The 25,574-nt window shown below is 34.1% G+C and overlaps 1 pseudogene; it reads left to right on the top strand.

Moving 5' to 3' along the window:
• Positions 1-473: 473 nt before the first annotated feature.
• LOC114038433 lies at positions 474-23,752 on the top strand (annotated as a pseudogene).
• Positions 23,753-25,574: the final 1,822 nt, after the last annotated feature.

Genomic DNA, 25,574 nt, shown 5'->3' with positions numbered 1-25,574 from the left:
CACATAAAGCCATTGACTAGGCCCAGGGCTCCCAACAAGAAACTTGAGTCAGTGCTCCCTGCTCCCTAGCAGGAGAGCTCAATCTTTTTAAAGGCCAGGAAATAAGCAAACACCATGAGCAAAAAGAAATGTACTATAGATTCTTATTATGGAATAGTGATGATCAAGGCAGAAATTTTGAAGAGGGCAATGTCAACAAATCCACATCTGGAACCTCAAAAGGGAATATGAACTGGTCTGAAACCCAGAAATTCTGCTTGGAAGAGCTCAAGAAGGACTTTAAAAGTCAAATAAGAGGGGAAGGGGAGGGACCAAGGGACTGGAGGAGTGGAGGAGTGGAGGTCCTGGGAACCTGGAGAGGGAGGCACCACCAGCACTGATGCAGAACAGTGGGGAAGCCCTGGAGGTTGCCCCTTGGACCCAGGTCCAGTCATCCTCTGTTTCCTCTCATCCCTCCCTTGGTCTCAGGAGCCATGGGTAGTTTGAGGCCATGCTTCCAGAGGTTCCTGGAGCAGAAAAACATTATTACCAATGTCCTGGGGAAGCTGGAGAAGGTCACTGATATCAAAAAGTACTACCTGACTACAAGTTCTATTGCCTTCCTGGCCTTTTATCTTATATTTGGCTATGGTGACTCCCTGCTAAGAAATATCATTGGATTCAACCATCCAGCATATGTTTCCATCAAGGCCATTGAAAGCACCAACAAAGAAGATGATATCATCAGGCTAACTTACTGGGTGATATATAGCATATTTGGTCTCGCTGACTTTTTCTCTGACATCTTCCTTTTCTGGTTCCCCTTCTACTATGCTGGGAAGTTTGCCTTCTTGCTATGGTGCATTCCTAGATCCTTTATCATTGCCTGATCTGCTCCATCTTCCTGAGGCACCAGGTTTCCATGGACAGCCTAGTGACTGACCTGAGTGAATGAGCCCTGGACACAGCAGCCAATTTGACTGGGAAGCAACCAAGGCAGGCATGATTCTCTCCCAGAAGAATAAATGAAGAGATCACTACTGAGCCAGAGGCTTCAAATAACCAGATACCTTCCTCCCAGGTCCCTCAATATCAATATCCCATGTCTAAGCAACTGACCCCTTCCAGTTGTATGTCTCCACTCAACTCCACCGTCTTGGACTTTAGGGCATTAGAGAAATCTCCCCAGACTGGGAGGAGGGATGGGCATGAGGGGAGGAATTCCTCATTTGGGTTCTACTAGCACCTGCTAAGGGCCCTACTGGTGCTCAGACTGTTCTAGTATACCATTAACAATCTGCCTCTGGCCCCCTCTACCGTCACTGGCCTCCCACAGGACTCTTGATGTGTTCTGGCTGTTCCAGCTGCCCATGTATTTAAAAAAAAAAGTCAAATAAGAGAGGTAGAAGAAAAATTGGGGAAAAAAATGAGAAGTATGAAGGAGAGAGTCAATAGCTTGGAAAAGGAAGGATAAAAATTAACTGAAGAAAACAACTCCTTAAAAAGCAGAATTGGCCAAATAGAAAAGGAGACACAAAAACTCACTGAGGAGAAGAATTCCTTAAAAAATAAAATGGGCTGAATGGAAAAAGAGGTACAAAGTCTAATAGAAGAAAACAATTTGTTAAAAATTAGAATTGGGCAAATGGAACTGAATGACTCTATGAGAGAAAGGAATCAGTGAAACAGAAACAAAAGAATGAAAAAATAGATGAAAATGTAAAATACCTCATTGGTAAAACAACTGACCTGGAAAATAGATCCAGGAGAGACAATTTAAAAATAATTGATCTGCCTGAATATCACAATAAAAAAAAAAGAACCTGGACAGCATCTTTCAGGAAATCATCAAGGAAAACTGTCCTAAAGTCCTAGAACCAGAAGGTAAAACTGCCATAGAAAGAATCCACTGATCACCTCCTGAAAGAGATCCCAAATTGAAAATGCCAAGGAATGTAGTAGCCAAATTCCAAGTCAAGGAGAAAATACCGCAAGTAGCCAGAAAGAAACAATTTAAATATCATGGAACCAAAGTCAGGATTAGGCAGGACCTTACAGCTTCTACATTAAAAGATCATAGGGCATGGAGTAGGATATTCCATAAGGTAAAAGAGTTTGGATGACAACCAAGGATCAACTACCCAGTAAAAATGAGCATAATATTTCATGGGAGGAGATGGACATTAAACAAAATATGAGACTTCCAAGCCTCCCTGATAAAAAGACCAGAGCTCAACAGAAAATTTGATCTTCAAATACAAGACTCAAGAGAGACATAAAAAGGTAAATGGGGCAGAAAGAAAAAAAAAGCCATGCTATTAATAAGGGTAAACTGTTTACATCCCTACAAAGGAAGATGACACTTGTAACTCTTGAGAACTGTATTGTTATTACACCATTTTAAAGGGATATACATAAAGGGGGTGGGTATAAGTTTACATTGTTGTAATGATAAAAAAATTCTAATGAAGTAGATTAAATGGATCTAAGTAAGTGGATTAATCTTATCTAACTAAGGAAATATACTTAAAGAAAAGGAAAAAAGGAGGCATAGAGGGATAAATTACATTGTAGGAAAAGGCACAAAAACCTATTACAGTAGAGCAGAAGAAGAGAGGGAGATGAGCATTGTTTCAACCTTACTCCCATCAGATTTGACTCAAGGAGGAAATAACATAATCAGGTATAGAAATCTAATTTGCCCTATAGGCAGTAAAAGGGAAAAGGGGAAATAAAGGGGAGGGAGGATAGAAGGGAGGGAAGAAGCAGTAAGGGTAAAGGGGAAGAAAAGGGAGGGGTTTAAAAGAAGGGAGATGGGACTGAGGAAAGCAACGGTCAAAAGCAAAACACTAGTGAGGAGGGAAAGGGACAAAGGAGAAAGAAAAGCATAAACAGAGGGGAAATAGGATGGAGAGAAAGACACAGATAGTAATAATAACTGTAAATGTGAATGGGATGAACTCTCCCATGAAACGGAAGCAGATAGCATAATGGATTAATAACCATAATCCTACAATATGTTGTTTACAGGAAACACTTTTGAAACAGAGGGACACAGGCAGGGTAAAGGTAAAAGGCTGGAGTAGAATATATTGTGCTTCATCTGAGTTAAAAAAAAAAAAGCAAGGATAGCAATCCTGATCTCAGACAAAGCAGAAGCAAAAATAGATATTATCAAAAGAGATAAGGAAGGAAACTACATCCTGCTAAAAGGCACCTTAGACAATAAAGTAATATCATTAGTAAACATGTATGCACCAAATGGTATAGCATCCAAATTCTTAGAGGAGAATTTCAGGGAGTTACAGGAAAAAATAGACAGCAAAATTATAGTGGGGGACCTCAACCTCCCCCTCTCTGAACTAGATAAATATAACCACAAAATAAACAAGAAAGAAGTTAGGGAGGTAAATAGAATATTAGAAAAGTTAGGTACGGTAGACCTATGGAGAAAGTTGAAGGGGGATAGAAAGGAATATATTTTTTTTCTCAGTGGTACATGGCACATACACAAAAATTGACCATGTACTAGGGCATAAAAACTTCAATTCAATGCAGAAAGGCAGAAATATTAAATGCATTTTTTTCAGATCACGATGCAATAAGTTATATGTAATAAAGGGCAATGGAAAGATAGACCAAAAAATAATTAGAAATAAAATAATCTAATCCTAAATAATGAATGGATCAAACAACAAATCCTATAATCACCTCTAGTCCTGGGGTATGTGGGATGGTGACCCTGGCCTCAGAACCTCTTCAGTTCTTCCCTCAGACCTTGAACTCAAACCAAGATCTCAAGTCTCTTTGTAAGTGTTCATAGCCATTGACATCCCCATTCCACTGCTTCTGCACTCACTCAGAATGTGCTGGTTCCTTCTGGCCCCCATCACATCTCCACAGCATAGTTGGTTCTGGTGTTTCCTTGCCAGCAGAGGTTCCCTAGATCTTCCTTCGCTCAGAGGCCAAACTTCCCTCACTGTCCTGGGAGTTCTTTGGCTAGGGCATAGGCAGCCTTCCAACATGATTAACCCCAGGGTTTGCTGCCTGTTGCTTAAGTGGTCCCTTTCCTGGAGGTATTTACTCTTCATGGGAGGAAACCTGGACTTGGGATTTTTCTTTAGCTCTTCTCTGATTTTTCCAGGAGGGCCCCTTTTCTGCCCCTACTCTTATTTATTGTCACCCCTCTGTGTTCACCCTGAGGCATTATTTTCTCGCTTTTATGGAGGAAAATCTTGAGAGCTTGAAATCTTCTGACCTACTCCACCATCTTCCCAGAATCATCTCCTTTAACCACCTTTATCAATAATTTTAGATTTGATTGATGCCATCATCTTGCTGTTGGGATGGATGAAATATTCTTCACAAGTTTTGTAAGGAGATAAATAATGTAGTGAAAAGAGAACTGACATTATAGTAATAGGATGTAGGCTTAAATCCAGTTTCTGAAGCTTTAAGCTTTGTGACCTTGCACAAATCAAATAATCTTTCTGTGTCTTAACTTCTTTATTTTTAAAATGAGGGGGTTAAATTTGAGTGTCTCTAAAGTCCCTTCCAGATCTAGATTGATGATCACTTTAGTAATTTTTTTTCACAATCCATTTGAACTGGACATTATTAAGTTCTCTTTACTTTATCTTGGTTTTATAGTTCTTGTATTGTTCACAAACACTGATGGTAATCCTTCTATAATTTGACAAGAAGTTTACTTGGGTGCATTTACTAGTGCCAAGTTTTGGCTATTATGGATAGGTCTATGCAACACATCCTCAAGAATTAGTAACATATTTTCATTTGGCACACTATTAATGGATAATGGCCTCTTATACAAGAAATTTGTAATTAGTTTTTGTTTTGATGTCTTTGGTTATATGTCATGTGGGGACGTATACAATTATCACTATTTCTTTTTTACCTAGTCTCACTTTGGGACTGATATTATACCATCTCTTGTTTTATAATATAAAAATATCTGAAGCACAAAATTACTATCTGCTTCTTGATTATTGTTTAATAAAATATAACATGGTGCAATGGATTCATATTCTTGGCCCATGGGCCACAAGTGATAAGCAATTAGGAAATGTTCAATATAGAATAATGTAAGATAAATAATGTTAATTTGTGGTTTTCCAAGCCAATATACAACCTGCCAGAATTTGTTTCTATTTGAGTTTGGTACCACTAGAATAGTGTAATAGAAATGGTAATGGACTCAGATTTGAAAGATCTCAATTTGAATCCTGACTCTGATATTTGCCAGCTGCACAATCAAAGGAAAGTCTCTTAAACTCTTCATACCTCAGATTTCTCTTCTATAAAGTGGAAATAATAAAACTATTATCAAAAATATGGAACAATCTTCCAGGATGGTTGGCAGGAAACTACTTTGTAAATTTAAAAGACTATATAAGTGGTACAATGAATCATAATCATCCTTATCAAAAGCTGTCATCACTGGATGAAAAAATGGGACTTAAAATATTATTTGTGTAGAAAGAAAAACATCATGGTATATAGGTTATAGACCCAATCTCTTCCCCAGTATATAGAGTCCCACTTTTGACACAGCATGGAATTATAGTCCTGGGTAAATCATTTAACCTCTCAGTAACACAGGCAACTGTCTAAGACTGTAAATTTCAGGCTATCAACCTGAATTGAGAGAGAATATTTTCTCACCAAGTGTTCTCTGTCCAATGAAATCATAGCTCCAGATAAAATCACACACATATAATTATCCATATAGAGGAATTTTTATTTATAATATTTGTTGCTCCAGTATGTTTTTGATATGACATCAAACTAATTGATGATAATCATGATGATAATTATGATAATACATTAAAATAATAACTAGCGTTATAAAATCTTTTAAAGTTTCAAAGGATCATCTTACATGGTAACTCATTTGAACTTTGGAATAATCCTGGGAGGTAATATTATCTCTATTTAACAGATGAAAAAAGAGAGATATAGAAAGGTTATATGACTTACTCAGGGTCACACAGCTATTCCAAATCTGCAGCACTATTCAAACTCACTTCCTTATGCCAAGTCCCAAGTTCTCTCTCATTCCACATTCTATAAATACTCATGAGTTTGTGTTCTTATCCAAAAATAATTTCTTTTACTTAGATTTTTAGTTTTGTTGTTCTGCTTTATTTTTTCCTTGTGTTATTCAATTTATTTCAACTATCCTTTATAAAGCACCTACTCTAAACTAAATACAGGGGTTACAAAGGCAAAAAAAAAAAAAAAAACAAGTCCTTCTTTGAAGATGTTTATATTTGGAAAACTAATAGGAAACAATATGTACATAGATAAATAAACACAAATATAGAAAATACCAACAATATATGATGTGTCAGAGCACTAAAAATTGAGATTAGGAAAGGCCTCATGTAGTGAGTGAAATGATCTGAGTGCGGAAAGGAACACTGAGAGACAAAGGGGAGGATTAAATCTAGTCGTGAAGAGTCTAGAATATTGTTCATGGGGAAATAAAGTAGGCCAGTTTCTGGGGAAGATGTAATGTGTGAGATTTAATCATATAATAAAAGTAGTATTATAAAAGAAGATATTTTAAAACCATGTTGTAAAGGACTTAAATGTTAATCAAAGGAGATTGTACTTGTTGTAGAGGCAAATAGGTACCTAGAAGCATTCTGAATAGGGCAATGAGATGACCAAATGTGTGTGCTAGTAATATCACTTCGAAAGTTCTGAGGACAATGGATTGGAGAGGAGATAGCCTGGACACAGAGAGAACAAATGGGAAGTTAGTGTCAATAGGTCCAGGGAGATTGACTTACTGATTAGGTAGTAGGCTGAAAGGCAATATTTAAAAAAGTGGTGTGTGTGTGTGCGTGTGTGCACGTGTGGCATGCATATGCATGCACAAAAATATGCTGAACTTTGTTTTTGTTGATATTCAATTACTACATTAACTATGTAATCTTTTCAATGTGCACATTTGCTATAGCACTATAGATTTTCACAAACCATACCTGGCAATCCATCTATTTAAAAACACAAGTTCATAAATTTTAAATAAGACTTCTCAGGAAAATATTTAACACAGAATTGAGAATCACCATCAAGGGTTCCTTCTGAAAGTGAACCATTGAAGCTAGAATGATCACAAAATTTCTGAATTTTGCAAGCCCAGGAGAATGAGAACTTTTGTAGTTATTTTTCCCCTATGGAACTAAATATTGAATTCTTACAAAATAGAGGTAAGACCACATATGCACAACATAGAAATAACAAAAGTCATTTTTTGCCATGTTTTGAAGGTCATGAAGTTAAAGAGTACCATTAACTGATGTTAACTTGCATAGAAACTATTGACCTTTACTAAAGGAGCCTATATTTATTTATGCCATTAGACTCCTGACCTCAACAATATCTTACTTTTGTTGTTGATTTATTCTTAGCATATAATTTACATTAATCACCACAATATTATATTTAATTAAACATTATCAATATATATTAAGAAAATGGTTATAATTCTCTTGGATTATATTGTTCCATTTTTAATTTTATCTACAAAAACAACAGACCATATACAAATATATAGAAAAATAATAGGAATTCTGACTATCAAGAGTTCAAATAAAAGCTGTATTTTTTTCTAATTTGAATAAGAGAAAAATTACTTCAAGATTATTGAGATCAAATTTAAATATCATGCCTATGCAGTTCTTGCACTGACCAGCAGCCTGGGAAAATGGAGAATGTGAAGTCCAAAGTGGATGATGTAAGATCTGAATACAATTTCTGCTATCAAACTTATTATCTTCTAACTTTGGGAAAACCACTCAACTACTTAAAAGTTCAATTTCTTCATCTATAAAATCTGAATAATAATAGTTATAGTTTCAAACTACTTTCTGCCACATACTCTGGGATTTTTAATTGTTTAATCTATTGATCTTTCTCTTTTCTATTTTTTTTTGTGGCACAAAACATGATTAAAACACAGATGTGGTTACATATACCTTATTTAAAAGGAACAGGATGAGTAAAGGAGAGTAGGATATAATTTTATATTAATGCAATATATTTATTGAGAAATTCTAGAAAGTAGAGCTTGGAATCATAGTGAAGAGATTTAGGTTGGAAATCGATCAGATTTGGAAGGACAATCAGATGCAGTTTTGTCTTTGGGTTACGCTGCACACACCTAAAGAGAAAGAGGAAAAAAATGAAATGGTGAGGAAAATATATAAACTTGCCACAAAGACACAATATACTTGTGATGAGAAATTTCACTTTTACAGTCACCTCCTAGAATTTTATCTCTGCCAAAAGCAGAATAGCTAATATCTTTTGTTTGCTTTAACAACTTTATCTTTCAAAAGGTCAGGGAACCAAGAAGAGTAAAGCATATTCTTGGTCTGATTTTCACCAATTTGGAGGAACTGGATGTTGGTGTGGAAATAAAGGTAATTTAGAGATGAGTTTTCTCCTAGCATTTGCAAGAGAGAGAGAAGAAAACAATCTACTTGACATTACCCAAGATTTAATAATAACTGATTTTAAATGATTCACAATAAAATTGGGTAAGATATAATAACTACAGTTTAATAGGTGTGAGCAGTACAGGACACATGAGAAATTCTAAAGATGATTGAAGATATAAAAAAAACAATACTAATGAGGAGGGGAAATAATTGTCTAAAGAGAACAGTATAAATATACAAGTAACTTGCCAACCAATTAAAATTTTAATACATATAAACATGTGTGTTACACACACACAAAGGCATTGGAAAGAGCATGGAGAGGAGGCTAAATCCAAAATAAAGCAAGATATCATGAAAATAATGTTAGAGGAAAGAAAAGATAAATGATTTTTGTTTGGTTGTTTTATACATATTAGAGAAAAGGGGAGGAAAAAATAAAGGACTGCACCACTGCTCAGGGTACATAGGATGATTAAATATTACAAAATAGAGATGGTAGAAATATTCAATGTTTATTTTATTTTATTTTTTTTAAAGGCAATTGGGGTTAAGGGACTTGCCCAGGGTCACACAGCTAGTAAATGTCAAGTGTTTGGTCTGAGGCCGGATTTGAACTCAGGTCCTCTTGACTTCAGGGCTGGTACTCTATCCACGGCACCACCTACCTTCCCATATTTGTTTTTTTTTTTAAGTATAACCTGTCAACTAGAAAAAAATCATAATAAAAGTGATTAAGAAACAAGTACTAGATTCCTTCCTTTGAGGAATTCAAGTCATCTGTCTGGGAAGAATTATAAGCTCCAGAGATAATGAATAAATAAACAAACAAACAAATACATGAATGAATGAATGAATAAAATAAAAAACACAGATATGATTGCTGAACCACTTGCTGTGATATGAGGCAGGAAAGGAAGAGTAGAAAAAGGACAACACACACAAGAAGAACAACAAGAACAAGAAGAAGAGGAAAAAGAAGAAAGAGGAAGAGGAGGAAGAGAGGATAAAGGAGAAAGAAGGATGAGAAAAAGGAGGAGAAGAAAGAAGGAAAATGAGAAAGTTAACAAGGAGGAAGAAGAATAAGGAAGAAAATTAGAAGAAGAATTAGTAAGGAGAAAAGAGAAGAAATTCTAGAATATTCTTAAACAAATGGATAGTGAGTAGCTAGATCTTGCCAGGCAAATTTACTTAACTGTTTAATCTCTAATCCTGTATATTTTATTTAGAATTTAGAAAAGGCTTTTGACAAAGTATCTCATGTTATTGTGACAGAAATTAGTGAAATGGGGGCACCTAGGTGGCACAGTGGAAGAGCACTGGCCCTGAAGTCAGGAGGACCTGAGTTCAAATCTGACCTCAGATACATAACACTTACTAGCTGTGTGCCCGTATGCAAGTCACTTAACCCCAATTGCCTCACCAAAATAAAAAAAAGAAAGAAATTATTGAAATATGTGGTAGGTAATAGTAAAGTGGATTATTTTTTTAATGACTGAGTCAAAAAATAGACATTAATGGGTTCCACGTCAACTTTGAGGAAATCTCCAGTGGACTGCCCCAATGATCCTATGTTGTCTAATATATTTATCCATGATTTGTATAATGGCAGAAAATGTCATGCTTATCAAATTTTCCAATTATACAAAGCTGGGAAGAACAGCTACACATTCAATAGAGTCAGAATGCATAAAAATATCTTTCAGGGCAGAAAAATTCAATAGGAATAAGCAAAGTCTTACACAGGTATAAAATTAATCTTCACAATTATCAGATAAAGTATATGAATAAATATCGCTGCCTGAAAAATTTCTGTTGGCTTTGATGAACTATTCATTTAATATGTTGAGTGTTACATGGCAGTCAAAAAAGCTAATATAATTGTGAGTAGCATTAAGAGAACTGTAACTTCCAGTAATAAGGAATTGACTTCATCTGTTTGCATTCTGCTATTACAATACCTCAGGATAATTATTAAATGGGAGATTATCCAGAGGAGAACAATCAAGATGGTAAAGGGTCTTGAGTCTATGCCATATGAACATTCATTGAAGCAAATGGAGATGTTTAGCCTAGAAAGGAGTAGTGTTTAACCTAGAGAAGATTGAGGGACATAATGACTATCTCCCTGTGTTTGAAACATTAATATGCAAAATATATTGAAAATATTTGAAGTATTGATACATATTAGACTGTGTAGTCCAAGATGGGACAACCCAGGGTAGTGGCAGAAATTATAAAGATAAAACTTTAGGCTTGATGTCAAAGGAAAGAAAAACAAACAATAATTCCCTAAAAAATAGAGTTATCAAAAATAGAATGGGGTGCCTTATGAGCTAGCAAGTTCTCCACCTTTGAGGAACGTCTTCAAATGGAGTCCATATGACTACTTGTCAGGTACTTTTAGTGGGGATTTTTGGGGGGTATCTCATTGGCCTAAACAATAGAAAAAAATTACTGAAAATTCACAAAGTCTATGATGTAGTAATTCTATTATTAAACAATCACAAAATTACCCATATTCTGATTAGAGCAATATAGAGAGAAATCCATATTGATTTGCCACTTCTATGTAATGCATTTGATAATCTCTGTATGTATTAGCACTAAATTATCATTGACTTGAAAGCATTACCTCAAGATATGAGACACAAATTGTGAATGCACAGCTGACAAACATCTGGAGCTACACATTTGATCAGTGCTTTGATCTTTGTAAATTAAAAGTGATGATGAATATTTTGAAGTCTGAAATATTCTGGCAAATATAAAAAGAAGAAAAAAATGAAGATCTGTTATGGGTACATCAAACTCTAGCTGTACTAATTACCAATATTTTAGCAGCAAATTAATAACTTTTCATGTAGCTTCTAATTAAAGATGTCATTTCTAATAATAATTTAAGTGATTTAATTAAAAATAATGCATTTCAAATAACTAAGAAGAATTATTCTTCGTACTGATGCCTTTTTTTTTAATAACCATAGAGTATATCTGAGTACTGGCTAATCAACTGAATTTGTTCCTTCACAGTAATGTAATTCAAAAAGTGAAGCACAGTAAATCAAGTATATCTAGAGGTCATATCTCTAATATTCTCAAACATTTAAAACATAAATGAACCAATAAGCAAATGAAAAAGACTTTAAACATGCAAAACTTCCCCAAAGCCCACATACGTTATTCTGAGGACGCCAGAGGTCCCTGGAATAGAGTTCTATAATTTAAGTGAATGACATTATTTTACACAACATTTAAATGATCTATGTTTATAGTTTTCTAGCCCAAGGCAGTACAAGATATTTGAAGCAAGACATTAAATTGAAAAACTGGCAGAAGAGTTGGTTGTTGTTTTTGTTGTTTAGTCATGTTTGACTGTGATTCCATTTGGGTGTTTTTGTTTGTTTTTTTTTGACAAGTACTGAAGTAGTTTGCCATTTCCTTCTCCTGCTCATTTTATGGATGAGGAAACTGAGGCTAACAATTTAAACCCAAGGTCACACATACAGTAAGTGTCTGAGGACAGTTTTGAACTCGGGAAGATGAATCTTCCTTACTCCAGGTCCTATACTCTTATCAATTGTCCCACCGAGCTGCCCTAAAAGAAAAGTACTACAGAGTAAGTTATAATCACATTAGTGAGAACTGGAAGTCTAATAAAAAGAGATGAGAGAAAAAATAATGTTTAACAAATAGATCCAAGATCTGTAAAATCAGAGTATTTTGAGGTCAGGTATTCCTTTTTTTTTTTAGGCAATTGGGGTTAAGTGACTTGCCCAGGGTCACACAGCTAGTAAGTGTGTCAAGTGTTTGGTCTGAGGCTGGATTTGAACTCAGGCCCTCCTGACTTCAGGGCCAGTGCTCGATCCACTGAGCCACCTAGCTGCCCCAAGGTCAGGTATTCTAGGGCCAAATAACCTGTTATAATCTCTTGGGTTCTAAAACCAATACTATATTATAAGACATTATAATAATGTTCAGAATGATGATCTTATATATGCCATCAAGAAAATATAACATTCAATAATCCCTATTGAAGTCAAGGATAAAGTAGTCTGAGTATCAAAGATTTCCTCAAAGGTCAAAATAAAGAACGATAGACTATTTAAGTAGATATAGTTAAGCAGAAGGGCATGAAAGTAAAAGTATTGTTGGTAAAGATAGACTGGCTAAATTTTTTTTTAATAATTTGGAATTGTGAGAAAAAAGTTAAAATACACCAAAATTAAAATATAATGATTCCATTATTATTTTGCTTATGTTGAAAAGTCAAAGGCTAAAAGATCCCGTATATACCAAATTATGATAGCTACATTTTTTATGGCAACAACAAAACAAAGTAAGACAAATGACAACTAGAAACAAAGTGTGTGGTGATCTATTGAGTAATGACTAGAGCAATTATAGGGCTGGAAAAAAAATTATGAAGAATTCAGAGAAATGTAAGAAGACTTGCATAACCTGTTGGAAAACAAACAAAAATAAATGCAAGAAAACACTATATACAAGGACTAAGATAATTATTTGAAAGTAAATAACACCAAAATACAGATGAATGAAAATTTTACAAAATGACTAATCTTTTCCTGGAAAGCAAATGATGAAATTGACATCTTATTTCTCAAAGAGAAATTGTCATGAGGTGACTGGAAGGAGAAGGAATCCTGAATGTAGCCTACTCTGAAAGAACTTGTTTTGTTAATTGATTTAGCTTATTCTTTTCCCTTTATTACAAAAGAAGATTCTGTGGGAGGGAGGAATGTTAGGAAATGCATTAAAACTCTTAAAAAGAAATATTAATTTATGGTTTTATTTTGTTTGTTTGTTTTTGTTGTTATTGTTTTGGTCACAGGCCTCTTCAGCATTCTTATGAAGATTTTGGACCTCTCCTCAAAATAATGTTTTTAAATGAATAAAACAAAATACATAGGATTATAATTAAAACCAATTATATTAAATACAACAATATATCTGTATCTATGGATATAATCATATTTATATATTGATACATAGAGATGATAGATACATACATACATAGACAAAAAGATATATACCTAGATAGATAAACTTGATGTTATAGATAGATATATATGAGGTAAAAAAAATGAAAACAAAAACAAAAACAAAAAAACCTCTGGATTGAAGATTTTAAATGCTTGAGGGAATAAGGCAGCTATCTAGAAAATTCATCAATGGGAAACATCATTTCCAGATGATGACCAGATGATTCCAGATACTTAAAAGAACCAGAAATTCAACATTTTTTGGAAGATAAAGGAATGAATCATTTAACAACAAAGCTAAAGTTTTGAAAACAAAGCAAACAATATATTATCTCAACATTCAATTTCTAAGGAAAAGATATAACACATAAGAATAATTATAAAGAACTCAGTAATTTATATTTTATTTGAAAAATAAAATACACTGAAATCTTAAATTAAAAAAAGTATAGAATATTGTGAAAAATTATTCTTATGGGTTTTAATTATATTTCATCAACATTAAATTATTAAATTTAAATGCTTTCACCTAAGTAATGATCCTCTTGTATTTTCCAAAATGGTCGTATTGTCATTCATTCAAGTGCATATATTACAATAATGTTTTGTGGTAGTCACAACAAACAACATTTTAGCGGGTGATGAACGTGAACAGAATTTTTTTTAATATAAATCTTATTATGTTGTGTGTTTCTTCATTTGAATTTCTTTACTTCTATAATACATAGCAGCATATCATGTCTCACTTTTTAGTCAACACATAATACATTATGTTTTCAGAATAAAGTTAATTATTTTAGTTAAAATCTGTTAATGCAAAAACAAATCTTCATTTACATTTGAATCAATTTAATGACACATAGAATGATAAGTTACCAATACCATTAATTCCAAAAAAAGTGATGTATATAAGAAATTCACTTGTCTCAGACATTTATCCCATTGTGGGTAATATGCTGCAGTTGAGTTATGCCTACACATTCATCTCTCCACCTCCTATAAATGTTTCTCTGGAGATTCTGATATTGCATTACTCACAGCCATATACCATCACTAGGAGAATATTGGTTTTATTAAAGTGGATATTAAATTGTTGGAAGAGCTTGGAATCTTTAAAGAGCCTGCACAATTTCCAAATGTAATCTAGCCTACTTTCTACTTCCAATTCAATTCTGGGCCTAGGGTACTGTCCATGATGAATGTTTTCATAAGCGTGATCTTTTGTATGCAGACCAATGAATGATCCCAGAGTTCACCTGGAATCTATTATTTGAGGTACAAAAGCCATACGTATTGGGGTCCAAGGGGAGAGATCACTGCTTTTTTTTTTTAACCTGGTGGTATCCTCATCATTCATTCAAGCTATTCCTATTAAAACTGAGCACAAAAGAGTGTGTGTGGTGTGTGTATGTGTGTCTGTGCGTATGTGACTCAATACAGGAATCTGCCATTGAGTCTGATTTTCATAAGGTATCCTAATCACTAATGTTCTTAATATCTTTAGTAAAGGTATGATTAGTATTACTGTTTTTCAAGTACTCATTTATGTTAAATCCTGAACTTGAGGCTTATTATGTGTGATTCAAATGTTTTTTGTTTTTTGTTTTTTTCACAAATAGGAGTATCTGCAGCCTTAGCCACTCTAAAGGATAGATATTACATTTTTGTTTTTATTGGGAAATTCTCCAGAGGCTAATTACTCTGTCAGGCCTTCTGAAGATCCTAGACTTAGAGATAGAATGGAATATAACAGATGTGTAGGCTAAGCTCCTCATTTTACAGATGAGGAAACTATGTCCCAGAAAGATTGAGTCACTCACCACTAATATAAAAGTAGCAATAGTAGGAAGGCTAAGATTTAAACTAAGGTCCACTGATAACAAATCCTGTTTCTTTCCCACTTTACTGCACTTCCATTCATTTCTTTTCCTATTTTATATCTCTCTTGAAATTGATAGCAAGAATAACATTAAACTAAGTTATCTCTCTGCTGGCCCCTATCAAAGAACTTATAAATAAGACATCTTGTTGGAGAGTAATCTTTAAGGCTACATTTAGTCCTGATTGAAAGATATATACACATATATACATTTACATACATACATATATACACACATATTCTACATATATGCACATACACTTATACACTATGTATACACTATATTTATACACACACAATTGCCTAAAACATATAAGAACTGTGTGTATGTATGTGTATATTTATGTATGTATGTATACAAATGTGTGTATACACATATAGTATATATAAGTAGTATATATACTCTATATATATAGTTTACATATATAGTGTGTATATATGTATATACATAAACATATATGTATATTGTCATGCTATTCTTTATATGTTTTAGGCAATTGTGTGACTTTGAAATTGTATGGAATTCTTCTGTGTCTATTTAGGTTGATCCAGCTGCTTTTCTCACTTTCACTTTTATTAAAGTAATTTCTGCTTTTTCATATTACACGCCAGGTACTGATGTATTAAATTATAAATGTGGTCTTTCAGTAATGATATTAGTTTGTTGTGAAATGCTGAAGGTTTATGATCTTTTTCCTTATTTTAGTTTCTTAGTTCTTTTATAAATGCTCTTTGGATAAAAATGTGAATTAGTTTAGACTCATAATACTCACACTGCAGTCCTAGCCCTTCTTTCTGCTTTTTAACATGACAATAATGCTAATTATCTTTCAGCATCTTTTTCTATAATGTCTATATCATAAAATCATGATAAACTTGGTTAACATGTCTTTACTTGGCAAAGAAATGAATTAATTGCTAGTTGAGGTGATTTCTGGACTTCTTTAGCCTCTTTATTATGGCAATTGATTTTACCAGTAAGCTTCTGTAGCAATGGTTCTAGTATATGAAATAGACTTGTCGAATTATTATTTCCCAATTCTCAATGGCACTTCTGTTTGAATAGGTCAGGTTGGAGCTCATGAATTTGCATGGAGTCATCTTATTTTTATCTTTAACTTTAGTTCAATTTTTGCATCATTTTTGGCTTTTACTGCATTGTTGGTCTGCATATAGACAGCTAATTCAGAAATGATTTTCATGTTAATAATGAGTAATTCCTTATCTATTTAGTAATAGTCATTTCAATGACTGCATAAATTTGAAAAATATCACCTCATACTTAAGTAAATGAGATGGTGGTTCTAATAAAGTTAGAGAGCATATCTAAGAGTGAGGAAGATATTGATTCAAGTTCAACTTCTGATTCATATGGGCTGTGTGACTCTGGGCAAATCACATAGCCTGTCATTGTCCCTAGGAAGTGATCTACAAGTATAAATTACAGGAAAAAAAACTCTTAAATGCATTTATAAAGGGAGTTTCTTCACTGATAATTCTTCTACACAAATGAAATAGCATATCTTGTCCAGAATTTAAAACCAAAAACAAAACACCTACATAGAAGTTAAATGGGAAATGTTTCAATTGTAAAATTGTGAAATGTCTTTTTGTAGTATTTTCCTAAGACTCTGCTCTCTACTAAACACACTAAATTATTCTAGAAAACATTCTGTAGTGATGATGCAGGACAAAATTTTGTTGTTATTATTTTTTTGTCCTTCATTCTTGAAGAGGACCATGACATCGGGAAGGAGATGTCATGACTTGCAAGTGAATTGGATTTAAGTGAGGGAGGGCTGTGCATAGTCACCAGCCTCACTCCCTCTTCCACAGCCATCTGGGTGCAGTGGCAAGATATAGATCAGGATGACTGGAGATAGCCCAGGATGTAGTGGGAGGCCTTGGCCTTTTTAAGCTAAGATCTTTCCTTGGTCTCAGTTTGTCTGAGGCAACACCCATTCAGTGATTAAGGTTAGGTGAAAATGAGACAAAGAATGGCCTCTTTTACCTAGCCAAAAATAAAATAAAATAAAATAAAATCAGTCTGGGAGGGGAAGACCCTCAGAATTTCTGGCCAAAACAGAAACAATTGCTATTTACACTAGCTCTAAGACATCAGGGCCCAAAAAACGATCAAGTGAGGCTTGCGCTGGTACTATTGTTAGCCAATCAATGAGAGACAGAATGATTTAGGTTTAAGTCATGGTCCATAAATAAAGAAATCTAGCCATTAAGCCCCAAGATATCTTGCTAGGTTTCAGTGATAAAAAATTTATCTTTCTTTGGGCAGAGCACCCACAAGTAAGGTGAACACATAGGTGTCCCTATGTGGACAGAGCAAGAGGAGGCAGAGAAGAAAGGGGAAGGAAGGAAAGAAGGAAAGTGTTGCATTGCCCAACTGGAACTGTCCAGATGGTTCTCCAATGGGGAAAATACTCCTACTCACAGGTTATTGTTTGTCCTTCACTCTCAAAGAGATTCATGACATCAGGAAGGAGATGTCTTGACTTGCAAGTAAATTGAATATAAGTGAGGAAGAACTGTGCAGTCACCAGCCTTACTCTCTCCTCCCAAGCCATCTGTATCCACTGGCAAGATATAGATCAGGACAACTGGAGATGGCCCCACAAGACAATATTTTGACATGAAACAGAAGTAATAAATGCAACATCCGTGGAGAATTCAAATCCTTCAAAACAAATTTTTTTTTTGTTTTGTTTTCTGATGATACTCCCATTAGCCACCCATTCTCTCCAACCTATGTGCTCAGTCCTAGATCTTCTATGGTAAATTTCAGCTGTGTGATATCTAGATTCATTGATTGGACTGTCATCCTTTCTAAAACAATTTTCTTGTTCTTGTGAATTCTCATTGATTTTCCATCACTAAAGTTCCTTAATAGCAATTTATACCAACTTTACAAATTACCCCTATATATATTTTTTTCTACAAAGCATTTAGGGGAAGCTGGTTTAATCCATTTCTTTGCATTATGTTTATTTACAATCTCTTCTTTCAGAATAATTTTCATAGGACTTATTGCTACAGGAATAAGAGATATAAAATAACACACAGTAAAAGCAACACTTTCGATAAAGTTCTAATATCAAACACTTTTAGAGAAGAAAAAAGATTATACTGCTACTAAGAGGCAGATTCATGAAACTATTGAAATTTTGGTCCTTCCACCTTTAGCTTTATTTCAACTTACCCCTGACTTCCCATAGTTCTGTGACTCTTAAGCCTTTATTTTTGAAAAATGTTTAAATTTACGCAACAAAAATGACAGTGAATTTTTATCTAAGAGAACAACGATAACATAAAAAAATGCCTAAAGTTAAATAAGTTCCCTTTGGAGGGTGTGTTTGTTTTTATGTGGGGTTTGATATTAAAAAATATGCATCTTCAAAATTCAAAGGGGTTCTTCACATGAACCTTTTAAAATATTTTTAATTTTACCTTATAAAATATTTCCCCCATCCTTGGATGAATACCATTATTTTTCAGACACATTGGCTCAGATGTCACCTCAAGACAAATATGGAGAAGTTAAAACATCAATCCTGGCTTATTTTTCAAAGTAAAGTTTTGTGTCTATAAGGTTTTATTTATACCTCTCTCCCTTTAGATCATATTTTTCGTTACGTTAAAAAACAATGTTCTTATATCCATCTTTAAAATGTTTTAGCACTAATCTAAAGGGACTATGCTATAATTAGAAAATGTTTGGTACTAATTAAATGCTTATAATTTTTGCTATTTTCTCTATGAATAATGTATTGTGTTAGAATTTGAGAAGGGTAGAGTTGATTATTTTCATTTTGAAAGTTATTTCACAAATGCATGAACTCCCTTTTCAAATGCAGATTGACACCCTTGTATGACTTGATGCATAAAATCTCAAAATGCAAAGTTATACAGGACCTCAGGATTTACTAGATCCACTCAGAATTTTAAAAATAATAATTCTACAATGTACATAACAAATGGTTATCTATCTAGCTTTTGGTTGATGACTTCTAATAATGGGGAAACTATTATATCCTGAGACAGGTTATTCAATTTTTGTATAGCTCTAATTGTTAAGAAATTTTTTGTGACATCCAGCTAAATAATGCTTTCTACAGTTATATTCATTACTTGTGATTCTTCTTTTGTAAAGGAGTTACTAAAACACATAACTAAAGATAGACATTATATTCCTCTTATATTGTCTCTCGGCCAAATATCCCCATATCTTCAATTGATCATTAGATCTAAAGTTCTTAAACTCTTTCATTGTGCTGATAGTATTCTTCTCAATTCTTCCAATCTCATCAGTGTCCCTGAGAAAATTTGGTTTACACAGTTCTGAACACAATAGTCTAGGTTTGGCAAACAGAGGACCGTGGGATTGGGCACCTCCCTTATTACATTATGCTGCTCAATAAAACCTGAAGTTACAGTAGATTTGGGGGCTGCTATGTCATACTATTTACTCATTATGGTCCACTAAGACCCCAGACTTCAAGCAAAATGTTTTCCTTGACCTTAACATCTTTAGCCTTTGAAGTTTATTTTTGAACTCAAGTTTAAAATATTATCCCTATTAGCCTGGTATGTATTAATAAAGCAAACTCAAAAATAATCCTTTTTTGACAAACTGTTGTTTAGTTTTTTGAACTTGGCGATCTCCTTTCAGGTGATAGACATAAAGTATATCATCAGATGTGTACTCAAAACTATTCTAATTTGGTAGAAGTTGCAAACTCTTATATTCTATTGTTACAGACTTTGAGAAGTTCGACAACACAATAAGCCATTACAGTTGTATTTTACTAGAAGTATAAAAGAAAATAATTAATAGTTTATTTACATTCATGTAATCTTTAAGACTATAAATTTCAGAACAGTTGCTTATTTACAAGTTTCTTACTCCAATTAAATCACATCTGATCAAGGTCAAATATATATGACATTATAACACATATAGACACATATACATATATGGGCATGTGCTTATATGGGTATATATGCACATGAGCATACACTTATGTGTGTATATGCATATGGACAAATACTTGGGTGTATATGTCCATGTGGGCATATAACATATATATTTATACATACATATATTTTTAGTGTATTCCATATTATATATGATATGTTACAATCAGTCAACAATAACAAAAATAAAATTAGGTCCTTCTGCCAAGCATTGTGCTAAGGGTTAGGAATAAAAAGTCAAAAATGAAACAGTCCTTGCCATTAAGTTAGTGATATTACATCAGCAGAAACAACATGTCCATAAATAACTATATATAATAAAAAAGCAAGGTGAATTATTTGGGTGGAAGGCATCAAAAAAGGATTCATATAGAAGATAGTGTTTGAGCTCAGTACTTTATGAAGTAAGGGATATAAAGTTCTGGTCATGATGGATAGATAGAGCAAAGGTGCAGAAACAGGAGAGAGAATACTGTGTGTGAGGAATAACAATAAGACCAGTTTTCCTAGACAGTGGAGTATCTGAAGGGGATAAATATATGCTAAGATCATTAAATATTTTGGAGTCAGGTTGTGAAAGGCTTTAAAAGCAAAATAAATCAGCTTATATTTAAATTTGCAGGCCATAAAATGTATGACTTTTATTTGGGACTGACATAATCAGACTAGCACTTTAGGAAAAGTACTTCGTTACCTGTGAGTTGAATGGATTGGGGAGGAAATAAATAAGTTTTAGACAGGGAGAACAATTAGAAAGCTATTGCTAGATTTTTAAAGGAGATATGATAATAACCTGAACTACAGTGATAACCATATGATTAAAGAGAAGTATGTAGAGATAAGAAATATCTTGGAAACACAATGACAACATTTGGAGGTGATTGTATATGTGGACTAAAGGAGAATAATGTCAAGGGTATTGCTAAGGTTTCTATAGATGCACAGTAGGAGCAATATATAAATGATAATAGCCCAGGAGGCAAAGGATTCCAGAGAGGAAGAGAGGGCATAACTTGATTGGCTAACTCTAGAGTTAGATTGGTAAGAAAGTTATTATGACCCAGTGGAGCTTCAGTTAGCTGCCCCGTCTAAACTTATCGAACCAAAACACAGATTTGAGCCTTTGGAAGGGTAATAAAGTAGTGATCTATGTATTACTGTATTTTATACCTGATATCTTTTATGCAGCCTGCTTTTGGATTGAGATCATTAAGCATTCCTTCACAGTAGAAGACCAAAAGATGTTGTCCCATTAATACTCTTGATTAGAAAACAGTTGCTTACATGAGAGGTCCATTGCTCAGATAATGGAATCCTGCCTTCTGAGATATGAGGAAAGTGAAGTTGGAGAAGCAATGATTGCCTAATAGTGTAGTAAGTTATATAGAGATTGGAGATCATGGTAAAAAAGAATAATAGGTTTAAGAAGGATAAGATATGTAGTAAGATAAATTATAAGAAATTATTGTATGATAAAATAATTTATCAATTTCTTTCTATTACAGAAATTGGACACTTGTGGTTGATAGTAAAATCAAATGTTTAACCATCTCTTTTTTATAAATGATGAAATGGAGGAATAGGTCATGGAATTTCTGTATTAAATGGAGAAATTTGGTGGGTTGGGGTATTTGAGAAAATTTTAGCACTGAAGACTTTTAGGATGAGAGGAGAATTTGGAATGAATTGGAGGACTATAAGGACTATTAGGCAGATCCTGAATTCCTTGAAAAAAATAGTACTGGAGGTTGCAAAAAGCTACTAGGATCTTGATTTAATTATAAAATTTGATGGATTAACTTCAAAAGACAAGTTGTTCAATCATGGAGGCAAAGGCAAAGTTTAGAAGTGACAATGTTATTCTAATTCCCCATCTAGGATAAGTAAGTCATGAGGGTGTGGTAAAAAAATGCAGCCAACATAAGGAGATCTTGGCAAGAGATGATGTCACAAGGAAGGATTGTGGTCTCTGGGAATGCGAGTAAAGAAGTCTGAAATGAAAAGGTCTACAGTTAGAGAAATTTGTAAACTACAGAATGGGAATTCCAGAGTAGGGTGCAGGAAGGATGTTAGAGAAACCCTTCAGGTAGTCTAAGACCAGTGCAATTTCATATCTTTTGGGCATAATCTAGTTCATAACAAAAGGGTAGAGTAAAATTTCCAGTTGAGGATTTAAAAGCAAAAGGAAGTAGAGACAGGACTGAGATGAAAAACCACAGAGGGTCACCAGGAAACAGAGGTAGATGACAGAAGGTGTGCCAAAGGATGGGGAACAATTATAGACACCCATATTCAAACTGAATGGACAATAGCTTCTAGAATACCGAAGGTTCAGTTTTAAACAGGTCCTGCTTCCCTCATTCAAGAGTGTTGGAGAAGGTGGAGCCTGGTGTCATAGAATGCCAATAAAAGAATTGAGGCTAGACATATGATTAAAGAAAGAAAGCTCTATATCTAGTGAAGAAGTACCATAATTTAAGAAGAAGTTGGATGCTGGACCCAGAAGAGAGTAACTGTATGCTAAATACAAGTTGGTCACAAGTGATTCTAAGAGCAATTGGGAGAAATGGAAAAGAGACAAAAACTAAGATTAGATATTAAATATATATAAATACATACATATAATCTTAAGAGTAAAAATCAAAAGAATACCTTAAAAATGAAGACAGAAATTGATACTCAAAAGAGTGGACTCCTAAAATATACAATCAATAAATCAGAACCAAATAATCCCATGTAAGAAAGAAATATTTAGACATAGTCAAAAGATTAAAAAAAACAGAAGAATCAATAAATCTTTTGCTACGAAAAAGAACAAACTAGGAGAAACAGGTTAAAGAATCATTGTGGGGGACTTCCAGGAGCCAAGATGGTGGAATAAGCAGTAAATCACAGTAGCTCTCCCTCTCCCGTATTCATCTCCAAAAAACCATAAAAATAGCACCCCAAAACAAATCCTGGAACAGCAGAGCTAGCAGAAAGACAGGATAGAATGGTTTTTTAGTCCAGAAGACTTGGAGGATTGGCAAGAAAGACCCATCTCATTTGAGTAAAAACGTGACACATTCCAGGACAGGAAGCATCCCAGCAAGTCAGCAGGAAGCCTTAGCTCAGTAAAGCAGAAGGAGATCCTGAGCCCCATTGTGATGGAACAAGCAACCCCAACACCAGAACCCCCAGTGAATAGTCAGGGGAACTGGCAGACCAGTTCCAAGAACCACCATGTGTTTCAGTGTAGCCCAGGGCAGTCAGGCATCTTCTGGTGGCCAGACCACCAAGTGCTTCAATGTAGCCATGGAGAAATGCAGCAAAATCCCACCTGGCCTCAGCACACACCAAACACCACTACCACTACCCCAGCTCAGCAACAGGCAAACTGCCAGACCCCTACAGCTTCCAGCAGCACAGCCACTCCCCATACTACCCCATGAACACAGCACCAGATATAAGGGTCCCCTGTGGATCTCAGGGCAACAACAGGGCAGCACCAGGTAAATAGCCAAAACCTGTAGCTACCGGCACAAGAAACCTGAGAGCAACCTGGGAGCAGAGATAATATTTAAAAGAAAGGAAAAAGCCATAGAGGAAGTAAAATACTTAAATAGCCCCATTTCAGAAAAAGAAATTGAACCAACCATCAATGAACTCTCTAAGAAAAAATCCCCAGGGTCAGATGTACTTACAAGTGATTCTATCAAACATTTAAAAACAATTAATTTCAATACTATATAGACTATTTGGGAAAATAGGTGAAGAAGGAGTCTTACCAAATTATTTTTGTGACACAAATATGGTGCTGATAACTAAACTGGGAAGAGTCAGAACAGAAAAAGAAAATTATAGTCCAATTTCCCTAATGAATATAGATGCAAAAAATTCAGATAAGATATTGGCAAATAGATTACAGCAACTTATTACAAGAATAATACACTATGACCAGGCACTATTTATACCAGGAATACAGGGTTGGTTCAATATTAGGAAAACTCTCATCATAATTGACCATATCAACAACAAAACTAACAAACCATATGATTATCTCAATAGATGCAGAAAAAGCATTTAACATTCCTATTAAAACCACTAGAGAGCATAGGAATAAATGAAGTCTTCCTTAAAATGATAAGTCACATCTATCTAAAACCATCAGCAAGGATGATATGTAACAGGGACAAGCTAGAAGCATTTCCAATAAGAAACAGGGTGAAAAAAGGATGTCCATTATCACCACTGTTATTCAATATTGTACCAGAAATGATAGCTTTAGTAATTAGAGGAGAAAAAGAGATTGAAAGAATTAGACTAGGCAAAGAAGAGACAATGCTATCACTCTTTGCAAATGATACAATAGTAAACTTAGAGGATCCTAGAGAAACAAGTAAAGAATTACATGAAATAATAAAACAAATTTAGCAAAGTTGCAGGATACAAAATAAACCCGCATGAATCAACGGTATTTCTATATACTACTTACAGAGCCCAACAGCAAAAGATAAAAAGACAAATTCCATTTAAAGTTACTGTAGTCGTTATAAAATATTTTGTAGTCTACCTGCCTAAACAAACTCAGGAAATACATGAACATAATTACAAAACACTTTTCACACAAATAAAGTCAGATCTAAATAATTAAACAAAAATACCAGTTGATTATGGGTGAGCTAATATAATAAAAATGACAATTCTACCTAAATTAATTTACCTATTCAGTGCCATACCAATCAAACTATCAAAAATTATTTTATAGAGTTAGAAAAAAATAACAAAATTCATCTGGGAGAAAAAAAGGTACAGAATATCAAGGGAATTAATGAAAAGAAATGCTAGGGAAGGTGGCCTAGCTGTATCAGATCTGAAATTGCATTATAAAGCAGCAATCAACAAAACCACTTGGTACTGGCTAAGAAATAGACTGGTGGATCAGTGGAATAGGTTAGGTATGCAAGATATATTAATGACTATAGCAATCTATTATTTGATAAATCCAAAGACTCTGGCTTCTGGGATAAGAAATCACTATTTAAAATAAAAATACTGCTAGAAAAACTGGAGAATAATATGGCAGAAACTGGGCATAGACCGACATCTTAAACCCTGTATCAAGATAAAGTCAAAATGGGTATATGATTTAGACATGAAGACTGATACTATAAGCAAACTTAGGAGAGCAAGGAATAGTTTACCTGTCAGATCTATGGAGAAGGGAAGAATTTATGACCAAACAAGAGACAGAGAACATTATGAAATACAAAA

Source organism: Vombatus ursinus, unplaced genomic scaffold, assembly GCF_900497805.2.
Source record: "Vombatus ursinus unplaced genomic scaffold, bare-nosed wombat genome assembly UNPS02011014.1, whole genome shotgun sequence".
NCBI classification, from domain to species: domain Eukaryota; kingdom Metazoa; phylum Chordata; class Mammalia; order Diprotodontia; family Vombatidae; genus Vombatus; species Vombatus ursinus.
The sequence above is the reverse complement of the archived record's forward strand: the minus strand, read 5'-3'. Positions and strand labels throughout refer to the sequence as shown.